The 19,106-nt window shown below is 38.7% G+C and overlaps 2 pseudogenes across 2 annotated transcripts; both read right to left on the bottom strand.

The window, feature by feature from the left end:
- Positions 1-10,379: 10,379 nt before the first annotated feature.
- On the bottom strand, positions 10,380-15,598 carry LOC147602473 (ATP synthase subunit alpha, chloroplastic-like; annotated as a pseudogene). Its single transcript, XR_015265802.1, has 4 exons — positions 15,584-15,598; positions 14,955-15,105; positions 13,409-13,618; positions 10,380-13,048 (listed from the first exon to the last, which is right to left on the bottom strand). The product of XR_015265802.1 is annotated as an ATP synthase subunit alpha, chloroplastic-like (transcript).
- LOC147602474 (ATP synthase subunit a, chloroplastic-like) lies at positions 13,408-17,979 on the bottom strand (annotated as a pseudogene). The gene is made up of 3 exons (XR_015265803.1): positions 17,820-17,979; positions 16,796-16,944; positions 13,408-16,601 (listed from the first exon to the last, which is right to left on the bottom strand). The product of XR_015265803.1 is annotated as an ATP synthase subunit a, chloroplastic-like (transcript).
- Between the last annotated feature and the right edge of the window lie 1,127 nt (positions 17,980-19,106).

A 19,106-nucleotide genomic window follows, 5' to 3' on the forward strand; every position in this document is an offset into this window, starting at 1 on the left:
AAAATAAGGTATTCTGTGTGATCCCGATAATGGGATCTATTAATATACCCGATAGGATTGATGCTAGTGCACGAATAATCATAGCTATTTCGATAGAACCTTTCGAAATTGAAGTTGATGAAGAAACTAATGAATTTTGTATATAAATTGTGGATGTGTTGCTCCTCTCATTCTTCCCAGTGAACATTAATTTAATTATTTTTAGATAATAATATATAGAAATGACACTTGTGACGAGCGCTATCGGAACTGATGGGTACGAACCGGCTTTCCATCCATGCCAAAAGAGATAGAGTTTACCAAAAAAACCGGATGGTGGAGGGATACCCCCTAGGGATGGTGAACGTAGAACCGGAGAGAATGTTAGAACAGGATCCTTCATGTATAATCCCGCATAATCCCTAATATTATCAGTTCCGGTTCGTAAACCAAATGAAGTGATACGAGCAAAAGTTCCTAGATTCATGAGTATATGAATGAACGTATAAGTTATCATACTTGCATAACCATTCTCGGGGTCTGCAGCAAGTATTCCAATCATAATATATCCAATTTGGCTTATAGAAGAATATGCTAGCATACGTTTCATGCTTATTTGAGTAACGGCAATTAAATTTCCTAATATCATGCTAAGAGTAGCTAATACTCCTAAAGCAATATGCCATTCACTGGATAAATATGGGAAAATAATACCGAAGAGTCGTGTAGATAAAGCTAGAGCTGCTACTTTAGAGGTAACAGAAAAAAAAGCAACGACTGGTGTAGGAGAGTTAGAGTCGAAAAGAAGATTTTCGATCTTCCCGCTCATTCAGAACCGTGCATGAAATTCTTACTTCACACGGCTCCTGGTTCATAAGAGATTTCTAACTAGTATTGCTCCTAGAACCTTCCTCGTGTATGTTTCAAGTCCATTTTTCCTTGAATAATTCATAATCATTCAATATGAGTACTAATTGTTAACTTCTCGAGGAATCCTTCATCATTTGTTTAGATTACCCACCAGTAGTTTCGTTTCGGATTCTTTCTTGCTTGTTTGTTCCTATTCATTTGCTACGGGAATTCTTTCCACAAGACAAAGACTAAATGGGTTGAAAAGAACGTACATTAGGCGGAAAGAGATAAATTACGATTTTTTTCGTTCCTAACAAACGTAACAATTGTATCTTGGGGTGATTTCTTCGATTGAAAGAATTTATCGAAAGTTTCTGAAGGACCGAACCAGTCGAATTTCTATCAACAAGAAGAAAAAAGGCATGTAAACGAAGTAACTCTCTCACTACATTTGCATAACCCACCGTTCTTTGTTAGACCTACCCTTAATAGATAAACTTTACCAAAAGTTGGTAAGAAAGCGATGTAATATTCACGGCAGATAAATACTATCTACTGGATTTTGTCTTTTGTTTTCTTCCACTCTGTTTTACTCGTGCAAAATTACTCAGGCGATTCCCACGGATTGTGGCACGGTAAGAGTCAGTTATTGATGCAAATATTGGTTCGGGAAAGTTCTTTTGTTCCCCGCATGTCTGTAAGATCTTGCAAAGAAACAAATCAATTATTATGGGATTATTCATAAAGACTTGATTGTTTCTCGAACGAATCACACTCCTTCATATACATCGGGAGTCCATTGATGAAATGGGACGAGAGAGGGTTTGAAAGCCATTCCTGCTGCAACAAATGCAATAGAAGTATAGATTGCAACAGAATCATACATCTGAGTAGATAGGAGTCCATCAACTACTTTATTAAGCTGAACCTCTCCGCCAGAAAGTCCATACAATAGAGAAAAACCATATACTAGAAAGGACGAACTTGCTCCACCCATCAATAAAAATTTCATAGTTGCTTCGTTCGATCTTATATCCTTTTTGGCATATCCGGATAAAAGGTAGGAAGATAAGCTTAAGCACTCCGAGGCTACATAAATCGTTACCAAATCATTCGCGCAACGCAGAGGCATTCCCCCCGAACCTGCAGTTGAAATAAATAATGAAAATTCTGCCAAAGCTGTTTTTGTGCATCGTACATAATCAACCGATAATGAAACAGATAGTAGTGAGCGAATCAAGAGAAATAATCTGAATATATTGCTAGGAGTATTGATCTGAGGACTTTCAGGAGCAATCGGAACAGATTTTACTTCCCACTGGCACAGTAAAAGAACTATACTAGTTAACAGAGATATTAGTGAAATTCTATGAAGCAAAAGTGCATCTTTCCCTTTATGTGACAAATCAATGACAATAATTGTGATTAAACTAAGAATCAAGATATATTCTGGAAAAATTGACAAATTACCAAGTGAGACGAAAAAATCAATATTATTCGTAATAAAAATCAGGGTAATATTTGAAGATGGAGGAATTTGTATCACATCCAGTTGAATTGAAGGGTCAACCAATTATTTAGGTACTTTTGTATCTATGTAAACTACGACACCACAATATTTGAATATTTGTATTTGATGAATGAAATAGGGAAGGGGAACAGGTAGAGAACATACATCTATCTATACAAAAAAATACATTAGACTCCTATTTCTAATGCACCGAGTGTCGATAAGACAGGTCGGGTTACGCTCAAATGCCAAACTCTTTGATTATTTAACACGTTAAGTTTGCTGTACCCAGGAGACATCTCATAATTTTTTAAATGCGTGTCCAACAACATTTCTGAATCAAATCTACGTCGCAACGAGCGTGTTGTACTCTTGTGTTTACAAGCTAAAGTATTATCGCATGAAAATCGTAGTATGTATCTCAATCTACGCAATCCATCTCGATTTATTGACCCGCTATGATAAAGAGAAAAGATCCTCCAAGTTTGTACGAATCTGTTTAAAATCTCATCATCTGTTGACGTAGTCCAAGCTAATTTACTTACTGGACGCCCGGTACTATCACAAAAATTCTCTTTTGCCATAAGCTTAACTAGAAGTGAAATTGGGACCTTGGGAAACAATTCCTTGGCAATGGAAAGACTGATGTCTGAACCCTCTGTGGTTCCAACTCGAACTTTTTTTGTTTCTGATTGAACACCTGGGGTATAACCTAAGAGTGAGACGCAACCGCTGGATAATAATTTGATATACATTTGGTTAGATTCAGTCCGATAATGACAATGGGATCCTACAAGTATCAAAATGTAATAAATCCATTTTATTGCAAAATACCTGGTTCCTCCAAAAGCCATGAGGGAGTGATTCTTATATCTTCCATAGTGAATGCACAAACTCCGAGTGAGGTAAGAATTGGTGTTTGCTGTATCCAATTGGGACCTATAAACGTGTCTTTGCTTCCGAGTAATGTTATTCCGATCGGTAGATACAAAATATCTTGATTGTGACCTATATACCTGTTTCCATAGAAACAATGGTGATGATTCAATCTCGTAGATGTAGAAATTCCAAAGTAGAATGGCGATATTTTTTTTTTCCTTTCCTTCCCAATTTTTTACAGACAAATTTTTGTATTTATGGAGAGCCAACCTTGAGAGATGTGGAAACGGGGCATCCTTAATTCGTCGACGAAACATTCGAATTGGAGTCTCTGAATGAAGATTCTGTGGTATCTTTGTATCTAAAACATGGTTGGAGTTCGGTAATCCATCCTCTAAAAATAAAAATATTGAATGAATGGATTGAGAAGGTTTCCAATCACTATTTCTTTTCATAACTAAAGGTATTATCCGAGACAAGAGAGGTATTTCCAAAACTAAGCATATTGTTTCTAGAAGTGCATAAAAATGCAAATCTGTACTCCAGCTACCGGATTGGTTTCAACCAGATTCTGAATAAAAAATCTCTGAATAATCTTGTTGACGCATCCTATCAATGAGACGTTTTGTGGATGTCATGCTATACATCCCAAATACTGAATCAATGCTTGGTCTATTCGAAAAACGCTTACAAGCAATTGAGTAAAAATCATCTTTAAAAAAAAAAATGAATACAAAAAACATTCTTGGTTGAGATTAATCTTTTTACTTTTCCGTAACGTCAAAAATCTGGACAAGGATCCGTAAACGGTTCTCGTAGTAGTAACTCCTCAAACATCGAGATCTCACGCAATGGGATTTATTCAAAATATTCGATATATTAGCAACTCTATCTCCAGGTTGTGGGTCCTTATCTGTAAAAAGTTCATTTGAAGATAGGGTTATTGAATTATCGTTGTAAAACCGATGAATCAACCATTTCAGAAGTTAGTTGCGAATCTGACCCAGGCGATAATGAATACATCCAAATCCAAATATTTGTGTTCAATTACTTACTTCTTAATTTAACACCCGTACCCGCAAAAGTCGCTGAAATTCACTCTGGGTAACGAGAAACAGTCTGAATTGACTCATTCAATTTATACTAGTTTCCCAGCCAACAATTGGTGATGATTGAATAAAATTGGATTGACAATAATAGATTATTGAATGAAACTACGAAAAACATATTCCGAACAGATTTGTATATACAAATCTATTTTACTAATTAGCTCTTTCAAATAACCAAATAAAGCTCCTGACCTTTGTCCATTTCTATTGTTTATGCCTATTCGTTACCTATTACTCGCCGCTTTCTTTATTTCACCTCAACAACTTCATTGAGTATCAAACTTCGATAGGTAGTAATTTTGATCCATTTGGAGTGAGTCATAACCAGATTAAAAATAAAGAGAGAGAGAGGTCGAAGGACAATTATATAAAAGGAGGGGCCCTGGATGAACCGAAATGGTACTTTCAATTTCAATATCGAAGACTTTTTTTTTTTATCGAAGAGATATCCATCTAAATAGACTAAATAGAATACTCTTCGGTCTAATTATTTAAACTTTACCAGAATGTAACCGTTTCTCGTAGGGAATCGCAGAAAATAATACGAAACCCCTGAATCGAGAATCAATTATCAACCTTTAAACTATTTTAAAAGAATCAACATTATTTATTGAGATTATTAGTGTTTCCCCCTTTTCCCCCACCTCTTCGTGAAAAAACGTCTGACATCACTTCTTTCGAAGGAATCTTTGAGAGAGAACCAGTATCTATTTCTGAACACGCTACTCCTTAAAGGAGTGATAAAAACGGCGTAGATATAGAGTAAAAATAGGAGAAAAGGGTAATATAGAAACATTTGAAAAGGAATGTAAGCTGGGCCCATTAGATCCTCCTAAAGTTTGATTTTTGATTAAAGTTTGATTTTGACTCGCTCAAGTACCTTTGCCCGTTTCGATATATCACGAACAGTTTCTGTTGTTTGAGCCCCCCTTTCAAGAAAAGAAGTGATAACAGAAATATTTAATTGGGTTTGCTCTTTCCGCGGATCATGAAACCCAACTTCCTTAATGGCCTTTCCCTCTCGTCGGGACTGAGCATGAATTGCAATTATTCGGTAGGTGATTTACCGGGGTGGGTGCGCGTAAATCCCCTCCCCCCCCCGCGAAACCGTATATGAAGCTTTAACTTCGTACGGCTTAAGCCGCAACTCCAATCAAATAGATAAATAGTAAACTATGCTCCGTTTTTTGTTTTTTATTCAATTGTGGGGGGAGTACTCCTAACTCACGTATGTGTAATATGGATTTTTCTTTCACTTCTTGAGTTATCTCGTCACCAATTATTACTCTGTAAGAAACATTATCATGAAGGAGGAATGGCGGGAGTACCCCTCCCCCCCCCCATTACCAATGGATTCAATTGTGTATCGAGTATCTTCTCGTTCGTAGATCAATCCTGAGAATCCTTAGGTTTGAGTCTAACTCCAAGGGTTTTCCAAATCGGGAATTGGTAGCAACAAAACCTATCCCCATTGACCCATCATAAAAGATCTCATTGAGTTAATGATTTATTATCCAACACATGTTGTAGACAATTCAATATCGAATAATTAAATCGTTTCACTCCAATGATATTGATTCAATCAAAATGAATAAGTCCCTGGTGGGAAACTCTTTTCCTCCAACAACCGTGGAATAACGAGGTTTCATAGCTCCATTCTGTAGAAATAACCATAGATACTATCCCTCTTAAAAAAGGCGAGTAAGTTCCGATAGATATGAGAAGATTCTTCAAGTTTCATTGGATAATGGGTTTCAACGAATGTTGAAGCGAGAGCATCTTCCCCTTAAGAAATGGCGGCTACTAGACTCCGCAAAAATGATCTCGATGTTCGAGCCACACGTTGCTTCCCACCATGTCGCTTCGAGCGAAGTTTTACCATAATATCTAAAAGCCAATAATTATCTTATTGTTAACTATTTGCTACTGCGACGGTCCCGGCCAGGATTGCTGGTATCGCGTTTATGACGCATTCGTGGAATAACTCTAATTTCAATAGCCTAAATCTTATTTTGAGTCACCAATGTTCCAATAGTTTATCAAATTAGGAGCTTAATTTTTCCTTAGCCGCATACATTACATCGACTGTAATTTTTGTAATGTCATTATGTTTTGCAAAGATTTCAGTATTTTTCTTGATTCTTCCCCTTACAAAACCGGGGATTTTATTTAGTTCTAATTCAGCTTCGGAGGTCCAATTAAGATCTCTATCTGTGGATAGCGACTTAGTGCTTACTTCTTTGGTATCATGACCACCAAAAACATCCGGTAAATGATCTTCCATACCCAGATTAAATGAGTTATATACTAGATCAGCTATTTGATTAGTTCCTTCGTAACCTAGAAAGGGGCGATGTCCCGGGGGAAAATTCTGAATATGAACTGGTGAAGAAATAACCCCACACGGGATATCGATACGTTTACCGATATGGCGTTCCATTTAGGTTCCAAATATGGCAGAGGGTTCAATACAAGCTATCGTATCTCCAACTTCAGTATGATCCTCCGTGATTATTATTTCGTCACGTAAGCCTTGAACCTGCTCATTGAACCATTCCGTGTCATGCTTACAGTACGTACCCGAACAACTAACACGAATTCCCATTTCTCTAACAAGTATTTTAGTAATCGAGGCTGCGTGAGTCGCATCGCCGAAGATTACTACCTCTTTTCCAGCCAGGTTCTGACAATCAATAGATTTTGAAAACCAAGCCGCTTGAGAAACAAATTGGGTTTGATTTTTGATATATGATAGGTAATTAACTTTTTTCTCTGATAGCACGGAAGCCCACGCATTGACAAGTTTCTCCATCTGTGCAATAAATTCAGCTGTATCTAAAATCCCCATGGGAGTTACTGAGACATAAGGCATTCCATACTCTTTTTCTAGAAAAATCGCTGTCATTAAACCCACTTCGCGATAAGGAACTATATTGAACCAAGCTCTCGGTAAATCCTTTAGATACTTCAGGGACCCCCCCTCTGGGATTATTTGATTGACTGGGATTCCCAAATCTCGCAGTGAACGTTTCAATTCACGACAATCATGTTGATTATGGAAACCTAACGTGGAGATTCCAATAATATTTGCCGAAGGTGTATCTGTCACGGATCGATCCAATGTACCTTGTTTACGAGCCCTATCCAAATAATGTCGAACTATTTGTTCTAGGGTTCTATCCGCCGCTTGAAGCTCATTGACTCAATGGTAATTAACATCCGCGGGAATTACATCAGACTCGGAAGATAAGGAGGCTCGATCCACAAAATTCTGCAAATCTTCTTGCAAGATACTAGAGGTACATGTGGGTGTCGAAACGATCAAATCGGGGCATTATTCCTCATCTTTTCGACTTATATTATTTATAACCTTTTCTTGAGATCCACGTGCTAATACGTGACGATCCACTACACTAGCAGTTACTGGGGTAAAATCTCTTTCCCTTTCCGACGTGGAACGCATTACATTAAAATAGTCATCTCCCAAAGGGGCATGCATTATAGCATGTACGTTTCTGAAAGAACTGGCTACTCGTAGAGTACCAATGTGAGCAGGTCCAGCATACATCCAATAAGCTAATTTCATAGATTGATTCTAATATCATTTTTTTTGTTCCGCATCATAAAGGGATCTATTGCTATATGCAGCTTATCATCATAATATAAACTGGAAGATCCATCGAGGGTAAATAAGAAGTAGGAGGGGGTGGGGGGTGAGCCAAAACCAAAAATATCAGTTTTAATTTTCCCAATCTTTAGTATGCGGGAACGCGATAGATTTTTCCCATGTAGCGAAATCTGGGACGGAAGGATTCGAACCTCCGAATGACGGAACCAAAACCCGCTGCCTTACCGCTTGGCCACGCCCCATAAATGATCAGTACAATGACTATCTCACACTTTGGTTTTTCTGTCAACCTATTTTTATTCTTCGTGACTTGGTTATATGGGGACAGCAACAATAAGGGACCAAGGGAATTTGGGAACTAATAATATTCAATAGAATTATATGAAAAAGATCTCAATTATAGACCCATTCAATTATTAATCTGGTCTGGTGGAAGATTCAATCTATTGATTCTACCTAATTGAATGGAAGAATATATAATAGTATATACCTGATAGGTCGACCGATCAACAAATGTCACCGTCTCAAAAGAAAATTCTTTGTTATTGGAGAATAAAAATGATAGTTTTGTATAACATCTATCTGGAGAATCTTCTTCACCTCAATGACGCTTTTTTTGCTAAATTACCCGAAGCTTATGCTGTTTTTGATCCAATCGTGGATGTAATGCCAGTCATACCAGTGTTTTTTCTTCTTCTAGCTTTTGTGCGGCAGGCTGCGGTGAGTTTTCGGTAATGAAACGTTCCTTAACGCGGGATTTATCTATTTGCCCCACCCCTCACGACGTGATTAAAAAAAAAAATATTTGAATAAATAAAATAGAGAACAGAGGGGAATGTCTATTTTGATTCAGACCGAAAATCAATTTCAATTAGTCGCTTTGGGAACACCCTCTAACTTCTTCATATATCGCACATGCAGTGGGGGTGTGGGTAACCACGTACCTATCCCCGTACCAACAAGTGAAATCAAATATGGCTTCTTGCCTACAACTTGGGGTTGGCGAAGACTAACCGTTTATTGAGTTGAAATTTGATATTTTTTTTTGCAAGAGATAAAGTAGATGGAAAAAAAAAAAAAATATATATATATATATATATATATATATATAAATATATAGTCTCATAAATAAAAGAGGATTTTACTGGTAAATACCTGATTCCTTCTTATATCTCTTTCCTAAAGCAGATCTATCTATATATATTCCAAATAAAGATATTCCATTCTATTTTACCCCCAGTTATGACCATGGAGATTAGATCATGCTTACCCTTAAGCTATTTGTCTATACAGTAGTTATCTTTTTTGTTTCCCTTCTCATTTTTGGATTTTTATCAAACGATCCTGGACGGAACCCTGGGCGTAAGGATTGAGTTAGAGTCAAAATCTTGTTTGTTTTCTTGAGACTACTCCGTCAGCCGATCAATCAATTATTGAAGGAGAGAGAGGGATTCGAACCCTCGGTACATATGGAGTGTACAACGGATTAGCAATCCGACGCGTTAGACCTCTCGGCCATCTCTCCAAGTAAAAGCTTCCTCTGAACTTTAACACAAAGTTGGGGTGGAAGTCTATACTTCGAATGAAGGTTAAAAAAATAGTTTGTCTGATAAATTCTCTACTTCTACGCTGTGGAGTTAAATCCTAAATAAACCCTGGATTGAATAGACATTTTTTCTTGTTAACCCCCCCCCCCTCCTTAAAAGAGAAGAAGGAGATAGAATAAAGATAAGTGACCCCTTAATCAATTTCTTAGGTATAGATTGATCCTTCCGAGACAGAATCAATATTCTTTTTATATAGCCAGAATTAGCCCGACTGCTTCTCTATACTAAATTGAACCGATTAACGGTACAGTGCAATAGCCAATCTCGCAGCTAAGATGCTTGTTGCAGAAGCACCAATAAGTGCCAAAATAATTTGAATGTCCGAAATTGATGCCATTACTTCTTTTATCTCCCCATTCTTATTGTATATATTAATAAACAATAATTAGCGTACTAAATTATATCATTTACATAAATCACTATGCCTTGATTCATTGTATCAGTCTTAGTCCATCATGGCTACACGGAACTACCCATTCGAATCTACCTGAACCGTTCCACTCCAAGGGAACAAAGAAACTGTTTTGACACTGAAATATATTTTTGAAAGTGATAGAAGGAGAGATAATGAATCTAGAGATAATTGCACAACTTGCTGTTCTAGCACTAATAGTTGCATCGGGACCACTAGTAATTGCTTTATCGGCAGCTCGGAAGGGTAATCTGTAACCGCATTCTGGTGGGTGGAACAACTCCCCGCTAGAGACTAAGTTACATAGATTTTTAGGGGGAGGGGAAGCTCCCCCAATATGTCAAGGATCTCTGGAATGTCCCACCGTTAGACAGAGAACCCGCTTATGTAATACAATTATATCGTGGCGGGTATGGTTTAGTGGTAAAAGTGTGATTCGTATCATTTTGAGCTGACTAGTCAAGGGATCTTTCAAACCGATTTTCGACTAAATCAAATCAAAAAGCTTTATTTCTGTAAAAGTACATATACTTCTCTAAAATAGTTATTGGTATGAAAAACGTAATTCTCGTTACTCCTATACTTTGTTTTGCAAAGTCAAATTAATAAGTAACGAAGCAGAATTGTTTTGGGATACAGAAGCTACGAAACAATTATTGAAGAAGGATAAAAAAACAAAATCTATGGGTAGACACCTAAAATATTCGTTTCATCGTCACTGAACCTTGGAGAATGATCCGAGAGCGACAGTTCCAGAAAGATTTATCCTGGTTTATCAGGATTATCAAGCATTTTCTCACTTAAGAAATTGCTTCTACGACTCGGTGAAAAATATTTTCCTAAAGATTCTTGCCAGTAGAAATAAAGAACGAAGTAACTGGAATGAAAAAAAAAATATTTACCATGCTCTATCAATTAATTGTGAAATTGGTAAAAACCGTTTTCTTCTCAACGGGATCATCTAGGAAGTATGTTCTTGTTGCGCAAGATACAGACGAGACTGACATAGATGCTATGGATGCTCTTTTCTCGCGGTAACATTCTTTCCAGAATAAATTAGAGAAAAGAGTAAGTGTGTGGGAAAGATTAACCTTCGTAAGAAGCTTCTGCTACCTCGTATTCCTTCTCATACAAAAGAGATAGAGGGGCAACCTCCTTTAGCTGGGGATATACATCCCTTTCGATTTTCGATCCCCCCTCCTTCCATAAAGGAGCCGAATGAATAGAGACTTTCACGTTCGGTTCTGGATTAGAGATGTCATAACCACCCATTGGCATCGACTATAACCTTTAGCCTTCCAAGCTACTGATGCGGGTTCGATTCCCGCTACCCGCTAATGATACTGGTCGGACCGCCCCGAACCTTGTCTATTTCATCTATCAGCTACATCGTGAACAAACTAAAGTTGTTTGTTCACAATATAGCGTCTGCCCGAGCGTATCTACTATCTACTATCAACTAGGGAGGAACAAACGTCCATCGTCTAATGGATAGGACAGAGGTCTTCTAAACCTTAAGTATAGGTTCAAATCCTATTGGACGTAATTCCGTGTTTTGGAAAACTATGCGTATGTGAAAAAAAAAAAATGACTGAAACGCGGGGGTTATCCCCCCTCCCCCCCCCTATACACAGGCACACGCTGTGTCATTAGTCACTTCTCCTGCAGTAAAAAGAGTTCTGTTGACTCTTTAATTGCTTCCTTTAAGAGTATCTCTGCTTGTTCCGTAAATACCTTGGTAGAACGAATAATTTCACCGAATTGAGGTTTATTGGTTGTTATATACTCACGCAACTGAACCAAGAATCGTTTAACTTGATCAACGTCTAGTAGATCCAAATATCCGTTAACTCCAGTATAAATAGTAGCTACTTGTTCTTCCACCGATAATGGGGCTGATTGAGACTGTTTAAGCAACTCACGCAACCGCTGACCCCTTGCTAGCTGATTCTGAGTAGCCTTATCGAGATCAGAGGCAAATTGCGCGAAAGCCTCTAATTCTGCAAATTGGGCCAATTCCAATTTCGATTTACCGGCCACTTGTTTCATAGCTTTGATTTGAGCTGCAGAGCCTACTCTAGATACAGAAATTCCCACATTGATTGCCGGTCGAATCCCAGCGTTAAATAGATCTGCTGATAAAAATATTTATCCATCAGTAATAGAAATAACATTGGTGGGAATGTAGGCTGAGACATCTCCCGCCTGGGTCTCAACAATGGGTAGAGCTGTCATACTACCTTCACCTAATTGGAGACTTGATTTAGCCGCTCTTTCCAAAAGACGAGAATGTGAATGAAAAACATCTCCCGGATATGCTTCTCGCCCAGGTGGTCTTCTAAGTAACAGAGACATTTGTCGATAAGCCTGGGCTTGTTTAGAGGGATCATCATGAATAATCAAGGTATGCTGTTTGCGATACATGAAGTATTCAGCTAGAGCTGCTCCTGTATAGGGAGCGAGATATTGCAGAGTGGCTGGAGAATTTGCGGTCTCCGATACAACAATGGTGTATTCCATAGCGCCACGATCCTGAAAAGTATTTACTACCTGAGCCACGGAGGAAGCTTTTTGACCGATAGCTACGTAGACACATATAACATTTTGACCTTTCTGATTCAAAATTGTATCTGTAGCTACTGCTGTTTTACCGGTCTGTCTATCCCCAATTATCAATTCTCGTTGACCACGACCTATGGGGATCATCGAGTCGATAGCAATAAGACCCGTTTGTAAAGGTTCGTACACGGAACGTCTTGAAATAATCCCTGGAGCGGGAGATTCGATTGATCTAAACTCAGAAGCTGGGATTTGACCCTTACCGTCAATAGGTTGAGCCAAAGCGTTTACGACACGACCCAAAAAGGAGTCACTGACTGGTATTTGGGCAATCTTTCCCGTTGCTCTTACGGAACCTCCCTCTTGTATAGTTAAGCCATCCACCCGTCGGTACAGCCCCAACATTATCAGATTCTAGATTCGGAGCAATGCCTACCGTACCATCCTCAGATTCTACCAATTCACCAGCCATTACTTTGTTAGGGCCATGGATGCGGGCGATTCCATCTCCAACTTAAGGTACAGTGCCAATATTAACAACCTTTACTTCTGGAACATATCCCTCAATTTGTTTACGAATGATACTGCTAATCTCATCGGGTCGAATGTTTATTACCGTTTTTGTCAAAGTATCTTACTGAAAGAAGGAAAAGGAAAAATGAAACCTGTTCCATAATGAAATGAAGGCTAATCGGCTGCGTTTTCCATGGCCCTGAGTAGGCCGATGTGATAATCAATCATGCGCAAATGCAATTCATTATCCGAACGACTATTCAGACTTTCCAGAGCCCTCTCCGATGCAAGTCGAGAGACTTGCTGTCGAACCTGTTCAATTGCTCGTTGTTTCTCAAAACGAATAGTATAATTTTTTACTATCCTCTAATCTTTTTGAATCTTCATCAGCTGCATCAACAAGATCCCGCTGTTCCCTGTCCATCTGCGTAAGTTGATTTATACGGATCTCACCTGCTTTAACTTTTGCTTGTTGCAGGCGGGTCCGAGCCCCCTTAAGTTTCTCGGTAGCTTCCTTATAACGTTCCTCCGCATCCGAAATAGTGTTCAAAATTGTTCTTTTACGATTCTCTAAGAAATTGATCAATGAAAGTGGATCATATACCTTCGATTCTCAAAGATTAATGATCTCTTCCCAAACCGAACACGGATCTTTCAACCCATTCGGCTTTCCCGCCCGTGTTGCCCGATCGGGCGGAAGGTTCCAGCAATATCCTGATACACGGGCCTGCCACCTTTCTCTCTCTATCTATTGATATGATCCACCTCTAACCGACTAGAGATGGAATAATTAATAATTAATAATTGAAAAGGGTTAAGGGCTCTCCTGGACAATATATATATATATATATATTTTTTTTTACTATTGGCAGAGCCGCTTCTTCTAGATAGTATCCATCTCGTATGGGTTGTCTATTCAGCAAATTGAACAAGATTTGGTGACTTTTAGATATTCTAATCTCTCTCTTGAAGAATGATAGGAATCAAATTATTCTCGATACGAGTGTTATATATCGAATAGATCTCCGACCGCGACTTAGGTTGCGCGGTAGGGGAAAGAAAACCCTAGTTTTGCTAAGACTTTAAGCGATTCAGCTTTAACCATATTGATGATATTCCCGAATCAGTCGATGAGAATAAGAGGTTTTCTATCGATTCCACGGAATGCTCTGGTTCTTGCATAACATTCATTTACAAGGAATTCGTCGGGGTTTTGCACTTCTTCCTGCTTCAAGTGCAACTGGAATAGACCAGTTATCCTATTCGGATGTACGACTCGCACACACTCCCTTTCCATAGTAGAATAATACACATAGGACCAAAATCAGGTTAATCAAATTTATATCCAAGATATTGGTGTTTGGACCAAAACTTGCGGCGAGAGTCCAATAACTTGAGGGAGCGACGATCTCACTTACACTTCTCATATTCCCTCCCCTCTTGAAAGGTTTTCTAATTTTTAAATAACGTCTGGTCTAGCCTGAAAAGAAAAAAATTATGAATTCAATAAAAAACTTTTGCAATGATAGTAAAGGTAGGACTTCCTTATCAATTAGTTTGGGCAACCGATCGGTTCATCCAATATGTTAAAAACTTATGGGATATTTAGTTGGTAAATAGAGAGGGGGGAATTATCAATAAACTTAAAAAGATGCGGAAGGACTCAGTTAAATAGGTGGAACAATAATTTCCTACTAGACCCCCTCCCCCCGAATCAAACAATTCACCATTGATTTGAGAAGAGTTTAGGGAAAGGGGGGGGTGTGGTAAAGATCCCGAAATGTCTTGTAAGAAACAAATTAAACGAACGGGTTTGCAAATGATAGTGCTGGGGCTACAACTAGTCCATAAATTGTCAAAGCTTCCATGAAAGCTAAACTTAACAATAGAGTACCTCGAATCTTACCTTCTGCCTCTGGTTGTCTCGCAATACCCTCCACTGCCTGACCCGCGGCAGTGCCTTGACCAACACCGGGCCCGATCGAAGCGAGTCCTACGGCTGATCCAGCAGCAATAACAGAAGCAGCAGGAATCAAGGGGTTCGTATTAGTCTCCTCCTATTTTATTTACGTTAATCAATCTTGTCCCACTAGATTTATGTTAATTAGTCTCGGCGTGACAGAGATCCTCTAGTGAATACTTACTGAAATATTGATTCTGCATAAATCTGATCAAAACTATTAATGAAATAGAATATTCTGATCCGTTACGTCAGTAATGGAGTATTTTTAGTAGAGGAGAAAAGCTTTGATGTCCTCACAAAAAATTATCAATACTATGTTTTATCCGTGGTGTACTAATTGGATCAAAAAAAGTCGGGTATTCCAAAATAGTTCTCTAGTGAGATATTTCAATCTTAGTCTCAACGTGAATGAGATTCAACCATATTATTTGCCGGACCATGACACAAGCACGAATGAGATTCAGTACCCTTAGTTCTAAGGGGAACAGAAAAACCTCACAGATTATTTTTCGAACATCTTATCAGTCGTTCATTCCTATGGAGTACTAAGACCGAGCGGTGATAATCATTACCGTCTTTGTATCCATCCCTTTAAATGGTTCAAATGGAGTAGGCGGCAGCTACACGATCCTTTGCCCCTCCCCCACCCCACTCCCGCGAATAACCGAAAAAGGGAGGGGGAAAGAGGATAGGGTCTCGTATTGTTGTATCATGATACCACAAAAACGGTTTTTCCTACTACAGTGATCCAATGAATGGGTCTTACGAACAAACCGCATCCCATCGTTCCGATACGAGACTTTGTTGGAGCGGTTGATGTTGACGCTTCTAATGATGACCCTCCATAGATTCCCCGGTATAAGCTGCAGCTAGAGTAGCAAAAGTTAAAGCTTGTATGGCGCTTGTGAATAATCCTAAAAGCATCATAGGTACAGGAACGATTGAAGGTACTGAAGAAGCGGGAACAGCTACTACCAACTCGTCAGCCAAGATGTTTCCAAACAGTCGAAAACTAAGCGGTAAGGGTTTAGTAGAATCCTCTAAAATATTAATAGGTAGTAGTACCGGAGTCGGCTGGATATACTTACCGAAATGACTAAGACCCCTCTTGTGTGAACCTGCATAGAAATATGCTACTGATGTGAGCGAAGCTAATGCAACAGTAGTATTGATATCATTCGTAGGCGCAGCCAACTCCCCGTGGGGTAACTGAATGATTCGCCGAGGAAACAAAGCACCTGACCAATTGGAAACAAAAATGGATAGAAACATAGTTCCAATAAATGGAACCCAGGGACGATACTCTTCTTCCCCAATCTGGGTCCTAGTTGAATCCCTAATAGATTCGAGAACATATTCAATGAAATTTTGGCTGCCAGTCGGTATGGTTTGCAGATTCCGGGTAGCTACGATGGGTAAAGACAACAATATGGCGATTACTACCCAGGAAGTTACAAGAACTTGTGCATGAACTTGGAAGTCTCCTATTTGCCAGTAAAGATGTTAACCTACTTCCACGCTCGATACTTGGTACGGATCATCAATCTCATCAATTCGCAGTTGCTCAATATGCGTATTACCCCTCCCCCCCTTTTTTTTTATCAAAAATTAACTTAGATGGAAAAATGTGTATAAAATATTCAGAATTATCACTATACGAATATCCTAAAGATTATTCCTCTAATGAGATTATACAATATTCCTAGTTATGATATAAATCTTTTGCCACTCTATTCCGAATCGTCGAGATAATTACTAGCCCCACCATCCGTTGATTCCGGGACCTTTGAATTTGAACGACCCTCGCGAATAGCTAATGTTGATTTATCCAATATCCGTCGGATAGAAGATCGCGCATCATCATTACCAGGAATTGGAATATCTGTAAGATCTGGATCACGATCCGTATCGACGACACAAATTGTGGGAATACCTGGAATAATACATTCCTCAAGAGCGATAGATTATTCATGTTGATCAGTAATTATAACAATATCGGGTAAATCTGACATGTATTGAATTCCACCTAGATATTTCTTCAATCTAAGTAATTATCTCTTCGAAATCGCTGCCTCTTTCTTCGGGAGTCAGTCAAACCCTCCTGTATCTTCTCCATTTTGCAAATACTGAAATCTACGAAGACGTGTTTCTGTAGTGGACCGATTCGTTAACGTACCACCGAGCCATTTTTCGTTCACGTAGTGACATCGAGATCTTGTTGCAGCTGATGCTACTAGATCAGCCACTTGATATTTTGTGCCTACCATTAAGAATTCTTTTCCCTCCGCTGCTGCATCGAATACTGAATCACAGGCTTCAGATGAAAGACGAGCAGTCTGAGTTAGATCGAGAATATGAACACCCTTCCGTTCCGTAAATATATAAGGTGACATCCTGGGATTCCATTTCTGGGTCTGATGACCAAAATGAACTCCCGCCCCCATCATTCCTTCCAAGTCAATATTCCGATTTTTCTGTTGCATCTTCCCCTCAAGTATAAGAAACTGTGAATTCATTCCATTCTAACTGGATTTGATGAATTATTACAATCCACTGATCAATATTGTTGATTGAGATACACAAAACGTTTTATTATTCAGTAACTCTTCTAGCACTTTTTGCTATTAAGTCGAGAGAAAACTCGATTCAATCCTTTATGAATAACTAATTTATGACGTAGACTTGGTTCCCCCTGATAACCAGAGAGACTATTTTTTGTTCCCCATTTAGAATTCTTACTACTACTTATAGTTGAATGAAATTCTTTTTGTTTCTTCACTTTTAGTTGACTAATAATCTCTTGACTACCCGTTCCAATGGGGACGGTGTCACCAGGAATAACATTCTCCTTTAATCCCTTTAACCGATCGATTCGACCCCGAAGAGCAGCTTTAGCCAGTACTCGAGTAGTTTCTTGGGGACTCGCCTCTGATAAAAAACTAGTAGTATTGAGAGATGCTTTCGTCATTCCCAGTACAATAGGCTCATAGAAAATTGATCTCTTTAATACGCGATTCATCCGTTATGCTTGTGATGGTTCAATAAGCTCCCCGGGTGAAAAAACATTAGCTATTCCATCTTCCGATGCTACGACTCTTGATGTCAATTGCCAAATGATAATTTCTAGGTGTTTATCGGATATTTGTACTCCTTAAGATCCATAAACCTTTCAAATTTGATCGATCGAAACCAATTGACAATGTTCCATACTTGTTCCAGCGCTTAGAAAGTGACTCCAAAGGTTTCCAATTAATCTTGTAATACCCCTATTCCATCTTCCAAAAAGATCTTCGATTCGTGCCGGGATAGAAGCAACGGAACGAGACTCCAGCAGCTGCTCAACTTTCGGAAGACCCTGGATAGTGTCCCCAGACCTCAATCTATCATGTGGTAATGTTATTAATGTATCTCCCTCTCCAATGATATCTCCAGAATTCTTTTGAATAATTGCTCCGCGGGTCGCTAAAAGAGGCTTAGCTGTTCTAGTTAATAAATATTCCCGGTGAATAGCTACGACCTGACCGGACTGGAGACAAACATTGTTCCTACAGAAACATCGACTTTCACTGATTGATAGTCCGAGATTAATTAACAAGATTACTCGACTAGAGGAATCTGGTGGTAAATAGATCTGCTTGGTCGATAAATACTTATCTAAAAAAAGATTCGTAGGATATTTCAATATTAATTCATTTTCATCGATCGGATACCAATTTCTATGTACCGATGTATCTGTCGAATCATCAACAAAGGAATTTTCAAAGGAAGGGGCTTCGTCGCCCAACGTGGGATGGAAATGGGAGGGCACCAAAATATGGGAAATACCCCACGAAGTCCCTAATAAACCTAACTCTTGATTTTCCCTTCGACGAGGAATAAGGTCTGATCTTCTAGATTTGGCCAACCCTTCTTCCACATTTAGATAGTTCTTTGGAAGAGATTCATACTTAGAATTCGATAGTATATCTTTTAGAACTCTTTCATTACGAAAATAAGTATTTGTATCTGATTGAGAATCGTTGGAGTGTCCCACAATCATCTCTTTATGCTTATTATTGCTCGAATCAGTAGGCAGAATATTACGAAGAAAGTTGA

Source organism: Cibotium barometz, unplaced genomic scaffold (assembly GCF_041138505.1).
Source record: "Cibotium barometz isolate CiBa-2024 unplaced genomic scaffold, ASM4113850v1 ctg576, whole genome shotgun sequence".
Classification (NCBI taxonomy): Eukaryota; Viridiplantae; Streptophyta; class Polypodiopsida; order Cyatheales; family Cibotiaceae; genus Cibotium; species Cibotium barometz.